The following is a 13,509-nucleotide window of genomic DNA, read 5'->3' as shown; positions in this document are numbered from 1 at the left end:
CATTAGTTCTGAAACTTCTCAATTTTGTCATTGGAATTTATTTTAATATTAAAAATGTTAATTTTTTAAAGAATTTCATGTGATGACGTGTAACTAGAAATTTTTTAGGGGCCGAAATTAAATTATAATTTTTAAGATAGTAAAAATATAATTTTACCATTTTAATAATTTATATTTTTATAATTTTTAAAGAATTAAATTAAATTTTTATCATTTTTAGGGGATCAAATTATAATTTTATTAATTTAAAATTTTATAAATTTTAAAGAGTTTGAAAAAATTTTCATTTAAAGGGGGATTGAAGTCTGCTAGTCCCATCATTATATCTTAATGGAATTTTAAGTTCAAAATCTAATATAAGATGATAAGATTAACATTTTTGAAAATGTTGGGGGCTTAATAAATTTTTTGAGGAGAGTAACTTTTATCTTTTTAAAAATTTAAAAGATTTAATAAAAAAATTGAAGAGTCAAAATTAAAATTTTAAGGGATTTAATGAAAATTTCTCAAAATTTTGAGACTCCAATAAAACACCACCATTACTAATACGATAAAAAATATATGAATATGGAATATTTAAACATAATTATAACAATATGAAAAAGAGAAAGTATGCTAAAACATTCGAAATACAAAAAATTTCAATTAATTACTGAAATATAATTATGAATTTTGAAATAATTAATTTTTATGAATAGTAAATTAGATATAAATGATATTTAATTTTTTTTAAATCTCAGTTAATTCAATTTTTTGTTATCTTTTGATATTAAATAAAAAAAATTGCTCAAGTAATACCTTTGGAGTTTAATTCAAGTAATTCATATATTTTAAAAATAATATTTAATATATGGATTTTTTTACCAAGTGGAATATGCTTATTTATTTTCAAACAAAAACACACATTAAAAATAAGTACTAATTTTATATGTTAAAAGCTAATAAAGTTGTCGGAGAAAATTAGTAGGTGTCGAGTAAAACTATCTTTAGCGACAAAAAGTCGAGGTAGTAAGAAGTACGGCTTCGGGCGTCGAAAAAATTTTCGTTGTCCTTTTCTCCGCCGTTTGTCTGCCACATTGGTCCATTTTTTTTTGTACATGTACTTTTATTTGGATTTTGTGAGAATTTGTTTCTAGAATCTATATTATGTTATTTATGAGGTAAACTATAAAAATAATTATTTTTATTTATTTTAGATTATATTTTAGTTATTATGTTTGACATGTTACGTTTTAGTCATTTATATTATATTTAATGTACCACGTTAACTTATCATTACACCGTTAATGGTAATTAACAGCTCAGTGACTAAAACGTAACCTAAGACAAATAAAAATAGCTATTTTAATAATTTACCCTATTTATGGAGATGTCATAAATTAATTCTCTACTAATTTGATTGATAAAATATTTTTACAATGAGCATTTAAAGAATGATTTTTTTTGTCTTAAATTATTTTTATATGAAACCTTAAAACAAAGTTAATATCCCATCAATAGACACATATTTTTTATTAGAATTGATGCATATAAATACCAATCTATTCAGTGTCATTTCGAATTTATCAACATTTTAAAAAATTATTAATATATAAATATTTTACAAATATCAAATGAATTATATTAAATAAATTTAAAATATAAAATATTTATGCATCAATTTAAGGTATAATAATCCAATAAACGATTTTATTTTTCATTATCATAACAGTAAAAAGTTAGGAATTTTAGATTTTTAATACTATTCATGCTTCAATTAGTGCATAATATTTCGATCAGAGTGATTAAAATTGGACAGGACAGACCAATGTGACTAGTACAGTATAAACTGAATTTTATATCAGTGTGGAAAAAAAGATTTTATCATTGGTTTATTATTGGAACGGTGCACACCAATGAGAACTAGAGCGAAACCAAGTATACTACTATCTATATTAGGTGTGTTTATGGTGGGGTTGAGTTCTAACATAGCTTATGCATGATATTATTAAAAACATCATGGAAACTCATGTACTATGAGCCAGATTGCATCTTATTCCTTCTATTAAAAAAGTGAGCAAATTAGTCCATGTAGACTATATCAAAGAATTAACTGGTCATTTTTGTTAAAAATTTCATCCATTTGTATTGTTAAAAACTGATGTGACTGATAGAATAACTAGACAATAATACGTGGAGTGCCGCATAGACCTCATTTTGACGTATGGGAATCAAATTTTAACCATAGAAATAGATAAAATTTTTAATAGAATGACTAACTTGCTTTTTTATCTAACGTGCGAAGGCTAGTTTATTTATTATTTAAGTTGAAAGGGCAAAATACAATTCAACTTTTAGTACAAGGACCTCCATGTGTTTCAAATTTTATTCAAAATTTTCTGTATTTATAAACGATTACTCAACGTTGCTCGCCTAATTTTTTATTTAATATTCCAATTATATATTTTTATTTTTATTTAAACATAAACAACTTTTTAACCATTAAACATAAACAAACTTAATATTTTTAAAATTATGATTTTTTCATACAGTATGAATTTATATTCGAGATCAACTATCAACTCATTAATCTTGAGAGCTAGGCTTAGGTTTTTTTTTCTTCTAAAATGTAATGAAATAAAAATTATTTATTAAAATAATTTGGTTCCCAATTTTATTTTTATTTTTATTTTTTTCAACAATTTGGGGCCAAAATTCACCTCGAGAATCATAAATCGCCAATTTCAATGAGAATTTGGTGTCAATCTGATTCTGTACGGTAGATCTCATATTATTCCGATAAATAATTTTAATATCATATTATTTAAGTAATTAATTAATATTTTTATAATACTTGTGATGAAAACCAAGCAGAAAAAGTGTAATAACTCCAGGCCAAAACATATCATTGAAAGCCTTTTTTTTTTCTCCTTTTTGGGAGGAAAAAAACAGCTCTACATACTATATAAAATAAATATAAAAGGGTTAAAATTGCTATTAGTCCCTATACTTCTCTAAAATTTGAGAGTTAATCCTATACTTTAAAAGTAAAAAACTAAACCCTCTTACCTTTTCAATTTAAAAATTATACATAGCCTAATCATTATCTTTGTCGGTATTTTTAATCAATTTTTGTTAATTTAATATAGCCTAATCATTATCTTTGTCGGTATTTTTAATCAATTTTTGTTAATTTAATATGTTTATTTTTTATCAATTATATACATCATATGAGAGTATTCTAATCAATATGTCAAATCGGCAGATTTTAGCAGAAATACTAACAATGTTAATGATAGGATTGAGTTTTTTAAACAAGAAAAACGAGAGAACTTTTATATCTTACTTTTTAAGTATAGTGACTAAGTTTCAAAATTTGTCAAAATACAAAGACTAACATCAAAATTTTCCCTAAAAAAGCATATTATAAACTAAAAAACGAGATGAATAGAGCTCAAATTTTGAATGTTGAAGCTCGATTTTTTTTTTGGATATGGTAATTTTGTCTAAATATTATCTTCTTCTTTTTTTTTTACTAATGCCTTATTTTTTTTTGATATGATAATTTTGTCTAAATATTTCTAAATTTTCAATAATCTTCGAGCATAAAAGAACAACTCAATTCTTAAACAAATCTATTGAGTTGGTGTTTTTTTATGTCTAAAATAATAACAATTACACATTAACCATAGTATCCTAAGATGGAGGAAGAATTCTTTCTTCATAATTGATCCGCTACTACTAAAGATATATCCTTAAAAGCATGTGGATCAACAGGAAATTGCTTCGTCAATCCGCAAGAACACAATACTACGATTCAATAGCTAAATCTTTATTCAATTAGTGTTATTAATTATTCGGAACAAATATTATTAGAAAATGTTAATCTTTTTTCATCTTTTTTATATAAAATTTATAAAGATGATTTGAATTTAAGAATAAAAAAAACCTTTCGACACTAAAATACCGAATTAATTATCATTTCAACTAAAACTTCATTTAAAATTTTTATAATTATTGAAACCGATATTATTCAATTAAACTTACCAAAGGTGGCCCTAACATACCATATATTACCAAAAAAACGTACACCTAGGAAATCCAAATAAGCAGTTTAATGAAATTACAATAATAACCCACTATTTTCATATATCTTTAGTAAATTTAATATTTCTCACCTGTTGTTATCTGTAATTCACCTTATTACAATGTAAAAAAAATAAATAAAAATCCACAAATAATAAATTTCCATAAAAAAAGAAAAAAGGAGCTATTTATTTGTTTGAACTCTTGGACATTGATCCTCAGGTGCTTGAACTCGATAACTTGTTTTATCTAATATATCTTTTATCCTTGATATAATCCAGCGGCGCCCTTTTTCTCTCTGTTAAGAACAAGTCCGGTTTCTATGTTATTTTGATCTTTACATTTTCATTTTCATTTTTTTATTTTACAGTTTTGTTTTTGCTCTCTTCAGTATGCTTGTTTCACTGTGAGGAAGTCTCTCATTAACGGTCCTATTCTTAAAATCTTAAAATCTTAAGAGCTCTTGCTTTTTTTTGTTTTTTCTAGCTGTTGTTTTGTCTACTCATTGAGAGAGCATTAAAGAGTATCGTTTTAAGTACATTGCTTCTTTGTTAAGCAAAAGTGAATGGATTTTTTTTTTAATTCTCAATGGCTTTTTTGGATGTTTATTTGTTTGGATTGGTGATCAATGTTTACTTCTCTTGCTTTTTTATGTCTATTCTGAATTTGGGTTTTTGTCTTTTTGGTTGATTGTTTTGATATTATATTTGTTTTGCCCCTAGACTGATTACTGGGTCATTTTTTAGTTGATTAGGTGGTCTTCTTGTTTTTCATGCCGGTTTCGGTTAACGTTTTTTTTTTCTTGTTTATGATATAAAACTGTTTGCTTTAAAACAATGTGCTTGGAACTCTCATGTTCATCAATGGACCTGATCATTAAATCAGTAGTGATTCTTTTTCTTTTGATCTTTTAACTACTGATTAAACAATGAGTGACAATGATGTTTCATTTCTTAGTTATGTGGTGTTTATATATATATATGTACATACTGTTCAATGTTTTGCTTTTATTCAGTGATGCTGTTATCATTCTGTTGGCAATCAGTGTTGTTTGGACTAATGAAGAACTCAGATATGTGTTGGCAATCAGTGTTGATTGGCATAATTAAAAACCTAGATTATGTATCGTGTCGAGGTTTATAAGTGGTTACGGCAGTAGATCATGCATTTTACTTATGATCAATCGATATGTGAGTAAGATGCTTGTTGAAAATTTGATCAGTGGACTTATTTAATTGTCGGCCGTTACAACGGCTATAACTATCAGTTTAGATTCTTATTCTATGCTTATTCCAACATATCAGGCTTTGTTCGCCTTCTTTGTTGAGTAAACAAGGCTAGGATAGGACTTATAGATTATGTGTTGGCAATTAGTGTTGATAGGCCTAATTAAGAACTTAGATTTTGTATCGTGTCGAGGTTTGTAAGTGGTTAGGCAGTAGATCATGCATTTTCGGTATGACCGATTGATATGTGAGTAAGATGCTTGTTGAAAATTTGATCAGTAGACTTATTTAATTGTCAGTCGTTACAACGGCTATAACTAGCGGTTTAGATTCTTATTTTATGCTTATTCCAATATATCAGGCTTTGTTCGATGTATTTGTTAAGTAAACAAGACTAGGATAGGAAACATAGCTATTAAATGCATAGAGGTATATGGAGTTTTATGATGTAATGCATGCTTTTCGGCTTGGCACTAGTACTTGGTTTTTTCGAATCCATTTATTGCTTGTTGTGTTTAATTAACGCATTCTAGTAAAGTTTACTGAGATTATCCTCCAGGCATTTTCGTATTTATTATGTTTTAGCGGATGAATTTAACATTCTATGAGCTTGATATCTCTTACCGATTTTGGTTTGGTAATGGATCACGTTATCCCTTTCTGGTGCATGTTGTAGTGCCCGCTATTTTACCTTTATTATGTCTTTCAAATGGCCGTTATGTTTTTAAACCCTAATTATTGTAATTCAAGTGTTTAATCATCATGTTTTTCTCTTTGTAGTTTATATCAATCTTCAGTTTAAGGCTTTAGGGCATCCCATATCGGTTGTTTGATTGATCACATGAAGTCAAAGCCGATGACCTCCATTGAAACGGACTTGTCTGAAGAGCAAGAAGTGCTAGCTGCCACTATGACTGGCATAAAGTTTAATGTATCGGGTGATGAAGATAATGTAAGTATACTTCATTGCTGTTTTTATTTATTTGTTTACCTCTATGTTGGAATTGTTAATAAAACGATTGAGTTGAGTGATTTAGTAGAACCAATCCACACCTGCTGTACGATAAACTTTAAGGAAGGCGAGTCTGATTTTTTTGTGATAATATTTGAATTGAATTTATATTCTTATTCAGCTATGATTTTTTATATTTTTTCTAGTCACTGTTTCTTACTTTTTTCGGTTTTTAAGATTGTTTCAGACATGGCAACTTAACAATCATGTAGCACTTCCCTTAAATTATTGTTAGTATTTCCCTTCCTCTTAACAACTTGGGACGTCATTGCTCTGTTCGGATTCTGTGACAGGAGAAGATGTCAGTCATGGAAATTGTTGCATCAAGTCAGGTGTCTGACCCTAAGCTGGGGTTCCCAAATTTGAGGAATCATTGCACCACCTGTGACGCCAGAGATTTGGGACATTGTGAAGGTGAATGGCAAATTTAAAACTTTAAATGATATCCATGTCTGTTTAAGTTTTGTTTCATTATATAGCTATTGAAAACTCACCGGTTTGTTTCCATTTGTCTTCTTAGGTCATTTTGGGGTTATTAAATTTCCGTACCCAATAATCAATCCATATTATCTATCAGAAGTTGTGCAGATATTAAATAAGATTTGCCCTGGATGTAAATCAATTCGCAAAGATCTATTGATAAAGGTTGCATACCTCACACCTTCTTAAACAGATCATCATATTGTCATGTAATATCATATTGTCCATACTGGCTTGTTTACTTTCTTAGTGTTGATGTTTTCATTGTCATGCATGTACCAGGGAGATAAGTCGGCATCCAAACTACGTCAACGCAAGGGGTGTAAATATTGTGTTGTAAGTTTGTCTGGCTTCTTGTGCTCTTAATCCTTTTTTTCTTTTACCTTTTATTCTTTTACTAATTATTTCTGGTCGACAGGGGAACTCAATTGATTGGTATCCACCGATGACATTCAAGATATCCTCTAAAGAGCTTTCCAAAAAAAGCACAATTGTGGTAGAGGTAAGTGAAGATTCTTTAATGATGGTCCGAAAGAGAGGAAGGCAAGCCTTACCTGCTGATTATTGGGATTTTATTCCAAAAGATCAACAACAAGAAGAAGATGGCTTGATGAAACCACGTAGAAGGGTCCTATCACATGCAAAGGTAGCATTTTCTTTTCCAATTCACTGTTTTACGGTGCTTCTTTTGTTATCTATATCGCGTTGTTGGCATTGGTATTTGCCAACCTTGAACATTTATTGTGCTTCTTTTGTTAACTACATTGTGGTGTTGGTGTTGCTTCCCCCTTCATGTTAACAATCCCTTTTTTTTAACCACATTGATGGGTGCATATTGCTTGATGGTTTTCAGGTTCATTATTTATTGAAGGATGTTGATCCAGAGTTCATTAAAAAGTTCATTCAGAATGTGGACTCTATTTTCCTCAATTGCTTTCCTGTGACACCCAATAGTCATCGAGTGACAGAAATCACGCATAGATCTTCTAATTCACAGCGCTTGATCTTTGTAAGCATCTTTACTTTGAACATTCTGTTTTACATGCTAAAATAACCTTGGTTAATGTGGATGGTTTATATGATTATGTGTATTATATCTGTTTTCTTTTCAGTTTTACTTATTTTTCTGGTTAATGATTTTGTTGTAGGATGAGAGAACTAGGCTTTACAAGAGACTGGTTGATTTCCGAGGAGTAGCTAATGAATTGAGTTCCCATGTATTGGAATGCCTAAAAATTTCAAAGGCAAGTTACAGTGCCTTGTTTTCTTTTTTGTATTTGGTTCAACTTTCGTGGAATCTTATGCTCCATCTCTGTGGTTACATTCATTGTGCAGCTGTTCCAGGAGAAGCCATCAAATGAAGATAATGAACTTATCCTTGCCCTGACAAGGAATAAAGATCCTGTTTCTAACATGTCTGGTTTAAGATACATGAAAAACGTTCTTCTTGGAAAGCGAAATGACCATTGCTTCCGCATGGTTCTTACCGGAAATCCAAATCTTAAACTATCGGAAATTGGTATACCATGTCCTGTTGCAGAGAGGTTGCAAATTGCTGAGCAACTGAACAAGTGGAACGAGGAAAGATTGAAAGCTTGTTGTAATTTGCGTATTCTCGAGAAGGGTGAGATTTGCATTAGGAGAGAAGGTACATTAGTTAGAATTCATCATAATGAAAAGATCCGACTGGGGGACATCATCTATAGGCCCCTAAATAATGGGGATATCGTGCTTATAAACAGACCTCCTTCTATACATCAGCACTCTTTCATTGCTCTGTCTGTCAAAGTTCTACCTGTGAGTTCCTCTGTTTCTATAAACCCCCTTATTTGTTCCCCTTTTCGTAGAGATTTTGACGGTGATTGCCTCCATGGCTATGTTCCTCAGTCCATCAACACAAGGGTTGAGCTCAGCGAGCTTGTTTCTTTGAATAAGCAGCTAATTAATGGCCAAAATGGTCGAAATCTACTTTCACCGAGTCATGATAGTTTATCAGCTGCTTATTTGGTCAATGGTGATGGGGTTCTCTTGAACTTGTACGAAATGCAACAGCTTGAAATGTTCTGTCCCAATCATTCACCATCGCCAGTGTTGAAGCAATGGTCAGCATGCAGCAACCAAGACTGTCGAGGGCACTACATGCAGAAGCTGCAAGTTCATCAAGCCAGCAAGCTGTGTTTTCACTTATTTTGTATTTTTAAGTTAATGCAATGTAACTTAGTTGTATTTCAACTATGTTAGGTTTATATTTGATGTAAAACTGATGGTGATTGCGCTGATTAATCAGCTTTGTTGATTTGTACAAGTTAATTAGCTCAAGTTACTAAGTTTGTTAGTGGTAGTAGGTGAAGTTTAGGTTAACCTACTGTTTTGTCAAGTTGTAAGCTTGTTTATGTATTGGCTTTGAGCCATATTCAGTTTTTTGAATGAATTCAACAAGTTTTCATCCATATGCTCTCCATTTTTAGTTTTGCTTCAAAATCTATTTGAGTTTTCTGCTTTGTTTCTGCTGCAAGTCACGAGACTTGCTCAACAAGCATTCTGTTGAAGCTTGCTGCTGTAGCACTTAGATCCAACAATTGGTATCTAGAGCCATATTCTTAGAGGACCTGTTGTAGTTCAGTATCAAAACCATGGCATCATCAGGTTTTTCACCAGCTTCACCACCTGTCTTCAATGGAGAGGGCTTCAACATTTGGGCAGTTAAGATGAGGACTTACCTGCAGGCATTCGACCTATGGGAAGTTGTTAACTCAGATGCTGAGCCAGCACCTCTTCGAGCTAATCCAACAGTTGCTCAAATAAGGCAACACACTGATGAAAGAACAAAAAGGCACAAGGCCATGTCATGCATACAGAATTGAGTGACAGATGTGATCTTTATGAGGATCATGGCCTGTGAAACACCAAAGGAGGCTTGGGACAAGCTGAAAGAAGAATTTCAGGGGACTGAGAGAACAAGGCAACAACAGCTGCTCAACTTGAGAAGAGATTTCGAAAATCTCAAAATGAAAGAGGAAGAAATAGTTAAGCAGTACTCAGATCGGATTATGGCTGTTGTAAACAGCATAAGGCTCCTAGGAGAGCAATTCAGTGAAGCTAGAATAGTTGAGAAAGTCATGTCCACTCTACCAGAGAGGTATGAAGCTAAAATTTCATCCCTCGAAGACTCAAGGGACTTGACAACTATCTCCTTAACTGAGCTAATCAATGCCTTGTATGCACAAGAGCAAAGAAGAGCCAGCAGACAAGAGGAGCACCAGGAAGGGGCTTTTCAAGCCAAAGAAGCCTCGAGCATCAAAACTCACAAAGGCAAAAAGTTCTGGAAAAACAGGCCTAAGCCTGATTGATACGGGGTTATGCGCGGACCAAGATCGAGTTGCCAAGTCACGAGAAACTCCTATGAAAACCCTAAACAATTAGATCTGAAACGAAACAGAAAATTAAAAGATTAGATTTTTGAATTTTTAGATCTAAAATAAAATCCCCAAATCAGCAAAGAATCAAATTGAGAATAGAAATAAGTGTTAGGGTTCTTGAAACCCTCAAGGAGATTGTGATTCTGCCCAATTGAACACCAAGATAGTTTTCCCCAAATTTTGACAATCTAATTTCACCCAAAAAGAGTATGGAAAAACCCTAGAAATTGGGGATTTTTGGGCTGATTCCTTAAGATAGAAAAAGGCTGAAAACACAATAAGAACAGAAAATAGATTAGATAATGATTCAGCACAAGTAGAAATAAAGAAAGAATTGACAGTAAGAAATTAAAAGATAAGTCCTAAGAAGCCTTGAAATCTCGAAAGATCTCACAACTCCCTTCAAACGGCTCTAATCTCCCCTCCAAAGAATATCAATGGCAAGAAGAAGGTTGAAGATGGCTCCCACAATCAAAAAGATTGTTAAAACAACTTCTAAAGAAAACTCAAGAGAAAATCCTTGAAGAACTCAAAGAAAATTCTGCTCTCAACAAATCTGAAATTTTAATAATAATGATAAGTGTTTAACAAGGTGGACAGCCATGCCTTTAAATAGGCCTTATAACTAGTCCTAATCTAATTAGAAAACTAAAATAAAATAAAAAAAACTCCTAATTATTTTAATATGGAAATTCGGTCAAAGGTCATTTTATCTGGGACTCTTGGACTGAATATTGACATAAAAATTTAAACTAAGTAAATAAATAAATAAATAAATAAAAATAAAAATAAAACTTTACAACTTGGGCCACTTTGACAATTTGGCCTGATTTTCAACTAAGTATGGATGGATTTCTTGATTGGGCTGGGAATTTGCTTATTGGGCCTCGCCTTCAAGAATTTGGGCTTTTGTGACTCGTATCATTCCCCCCTTCCTCAAAAAGATTCGTCCTCGAATCTGAAAAATCAAATGAACTCGACTTTCCTCTATCGAACGGGACTAATGGCAATTGAGTCCACTGAAAAGAATAGCCATGAGATAGTAAATAGCAACGGAAACAAGCTTGTAGTCCAATCATAAGCATAACAGAACAGGTATAACGTATGTGAATGGACAGATTCAGATTACCATGCAAACAATCTAATTTACTCACCACTGCCTCGTCAAATATTTGAAACAAAGATGGACATGTTTTAAGGCATTCAGTCGTCTCACATTGTTCCCACAAACCATGAATAAATTGCGAGTAATAAATCAAATGGTAAACATAATCGTCACAAGTAGGTATTTGAAAAGATTCACATGGTTCACAGAGTTGCATAATCATACCATGCATTAATCGACGGTCTATAGATTCACTCACACATGCATTATCAAAAACAAGAATCTTTTTATCAACCATCAAAACAGATAGATCATCAATAAATAAAATAGGACAGTCAAGCACGTTTCGATCTAAGTGTTCATCAACACGATCTTTATCACTATCCGAGGAGTACAAAAGTGTTTCAAAGGTTTCAAGCATCTTACCTCGATAAGCAGAAGAATAAGGGTCGATTTTACCTTTTTCATTTAAAACAAACCTTCGCTCATCGGGGGCATAGTGTAGTCGAATCTCCGTTGTTGAGTTAACCTTTGTCAAATGGAACTCAAACTTCATGTACAACCACATAAACTGTTTAAGGCACGAATATAAATTGAAAACAAATTTGGAAAATTTCGTTACCTTATTCTCCAAAACAGATTTGGACAAATTCGAGGATTTTACACAAGGTAAATCAAGAGAATAACAAATCACGCTTCTTTTCGTAATGACTTTATCAACCACAATCGAAGAGTAACAATTAATCGGATCAAAATGAGGGGATCTTTTAAGAACTAAGTCACCAAAAGTTTTATCAATAATTTTCAAATCTGCACTGGACTCGGTTTCTAAAATTTCCTTACCTCGCTTACCTTCGGGATCATGTAGTGTGATTTCATCTTTGCCTAAGTTGATTGTATGAAAGCGTCTTTCATTTGAGAGGTATTGAAGTTGAAAGTTATCTTTCGATCTTTCGGGAACCTGAAAAGTAGCAACACAAGAAAAATTCATATCTTGGTTAGTGGAAACATTCCTCACTACCCTTTCCACGTCTTTTTCTTTTGTTTCTTTTTCTAATTCATTTTCTCTTCTTTCTTCAATTTCTTTTTCACTCTCAATCTCTTTTTGCTCTTTTTCATTCTCTTTTTCTTTTTCCTCACTTGTTTTAACAGAATTTTTCAGTTTGATTTGGTCCTCATGGACTTGTTCCGGAGTGAGCGGCACTAAGGTGAGTTTCTTTCCTTGATGCTTGAAAGAATACCTATTGGTACGACCATCGTGAGTGACTTTTCGATCCAGTTGCCATGGTTCTCCTAGCAACAAATGGCAGGCTTGAATAGGTACTACGTCGCACACGACTTCGTCTTGATATTTACCGATAGAAAAGGCGATGCGCACTTGTTGAGTGACCTTAAATTGGCTTTCGTTGCTAAGCCCTTGTAGTTGATAAGGTTGTGGATGCTTGGTAGTGGTTAAGCAAAGCTTTTCCACCATCGTCGTGCTGGCTATGTTCGAGCAACTTTCACCATCAATAATAACTCTACAAAGCTTACCTTGTACATGGCAGCGAGTATGAAAGAGATGTTCTCGTTGCTGCTCGCTCCTTGGTTTTGCCAAAGATGATTGTCCACGATCATGAAAATCATCATCCATTCTAGTGACACGTCGAGGGCCGCGCCTTTGGGGTTGGTTATCCCTATCTTCCTTAATTGGATCTCGATATTGATGTTTTTGATTCACTCGTACCTCATTCAAAGTAGTATTCAATGCTTGAAGTGTAGCATTTATTTGTGTGATTGCAGCAGTATGTCCATCTAACTGTTGTTGGACTTTCATAAGTGCATCATTATTATCACCTTTAGACATCTTCAAAACCTGTAAAAAATAAACACTCAACACTCAAAAATAAAAGTTAGCAAACCTCACCATTAATCACTCAAAAAGAAAATTCAAATTCTCAATGAGGTCGAATTCAATCTTGTGAGTTCTTTATCAGAGTTTATATCAACCAATTAGAGAGTGTGAACCAAACTACCAAAGAATCCTAATTTGCACTAGGATGCCAAAAACTGACGAGACACCAATTGATTCGTGTTGCACCGAGGAAGAAGTTGTGCACACGTTTAAATCCTACTAACACAAGAAACAAGAAGGTGTTAGATAACGTAAAGGAAGAATAAAGGTAAACAAATGAAAACCTACAGCTAAGAATCAATAAAAAT

At 32.1% G+C, this 13,509-nt stretch overlaps 1 pseudogene; it reads left to right on the top strand.

Annotated features, from left to right (window-relative positions):
• The first annotated feature begins 6,117 nt into the window (after window positions 1-6,117).
• LOC107923475 (DNA-directed RNA polymerase IV subunit 1-like) overlaps window positions 6,118-13,509 on the top strand; it is a 28,079-nt pseudogene continuing 20,687 nt past the window's right edge.

The sequence above is a fragment of the Gossypium hirsutum genome, chromosome A11 (assembly GCF_007990345.1).
Source record: "Gossypium hirsutum isolate 1008001.06 chromosome A11, Gossypium_hirsutum_v2.1, whole genome shotgun sequence".
Taxonomy (NCBI): Eukaryota; Viridiplantae; Streptophyta; class Magnoliopsida; order Malvales; family Malvaceae; genus Gossypium; species Gossypium hirsutum.
Note: the sequence above shows the minus strand (reverse complement) of the source record. Positions and strands in the feature narration are given on the sequence as shown.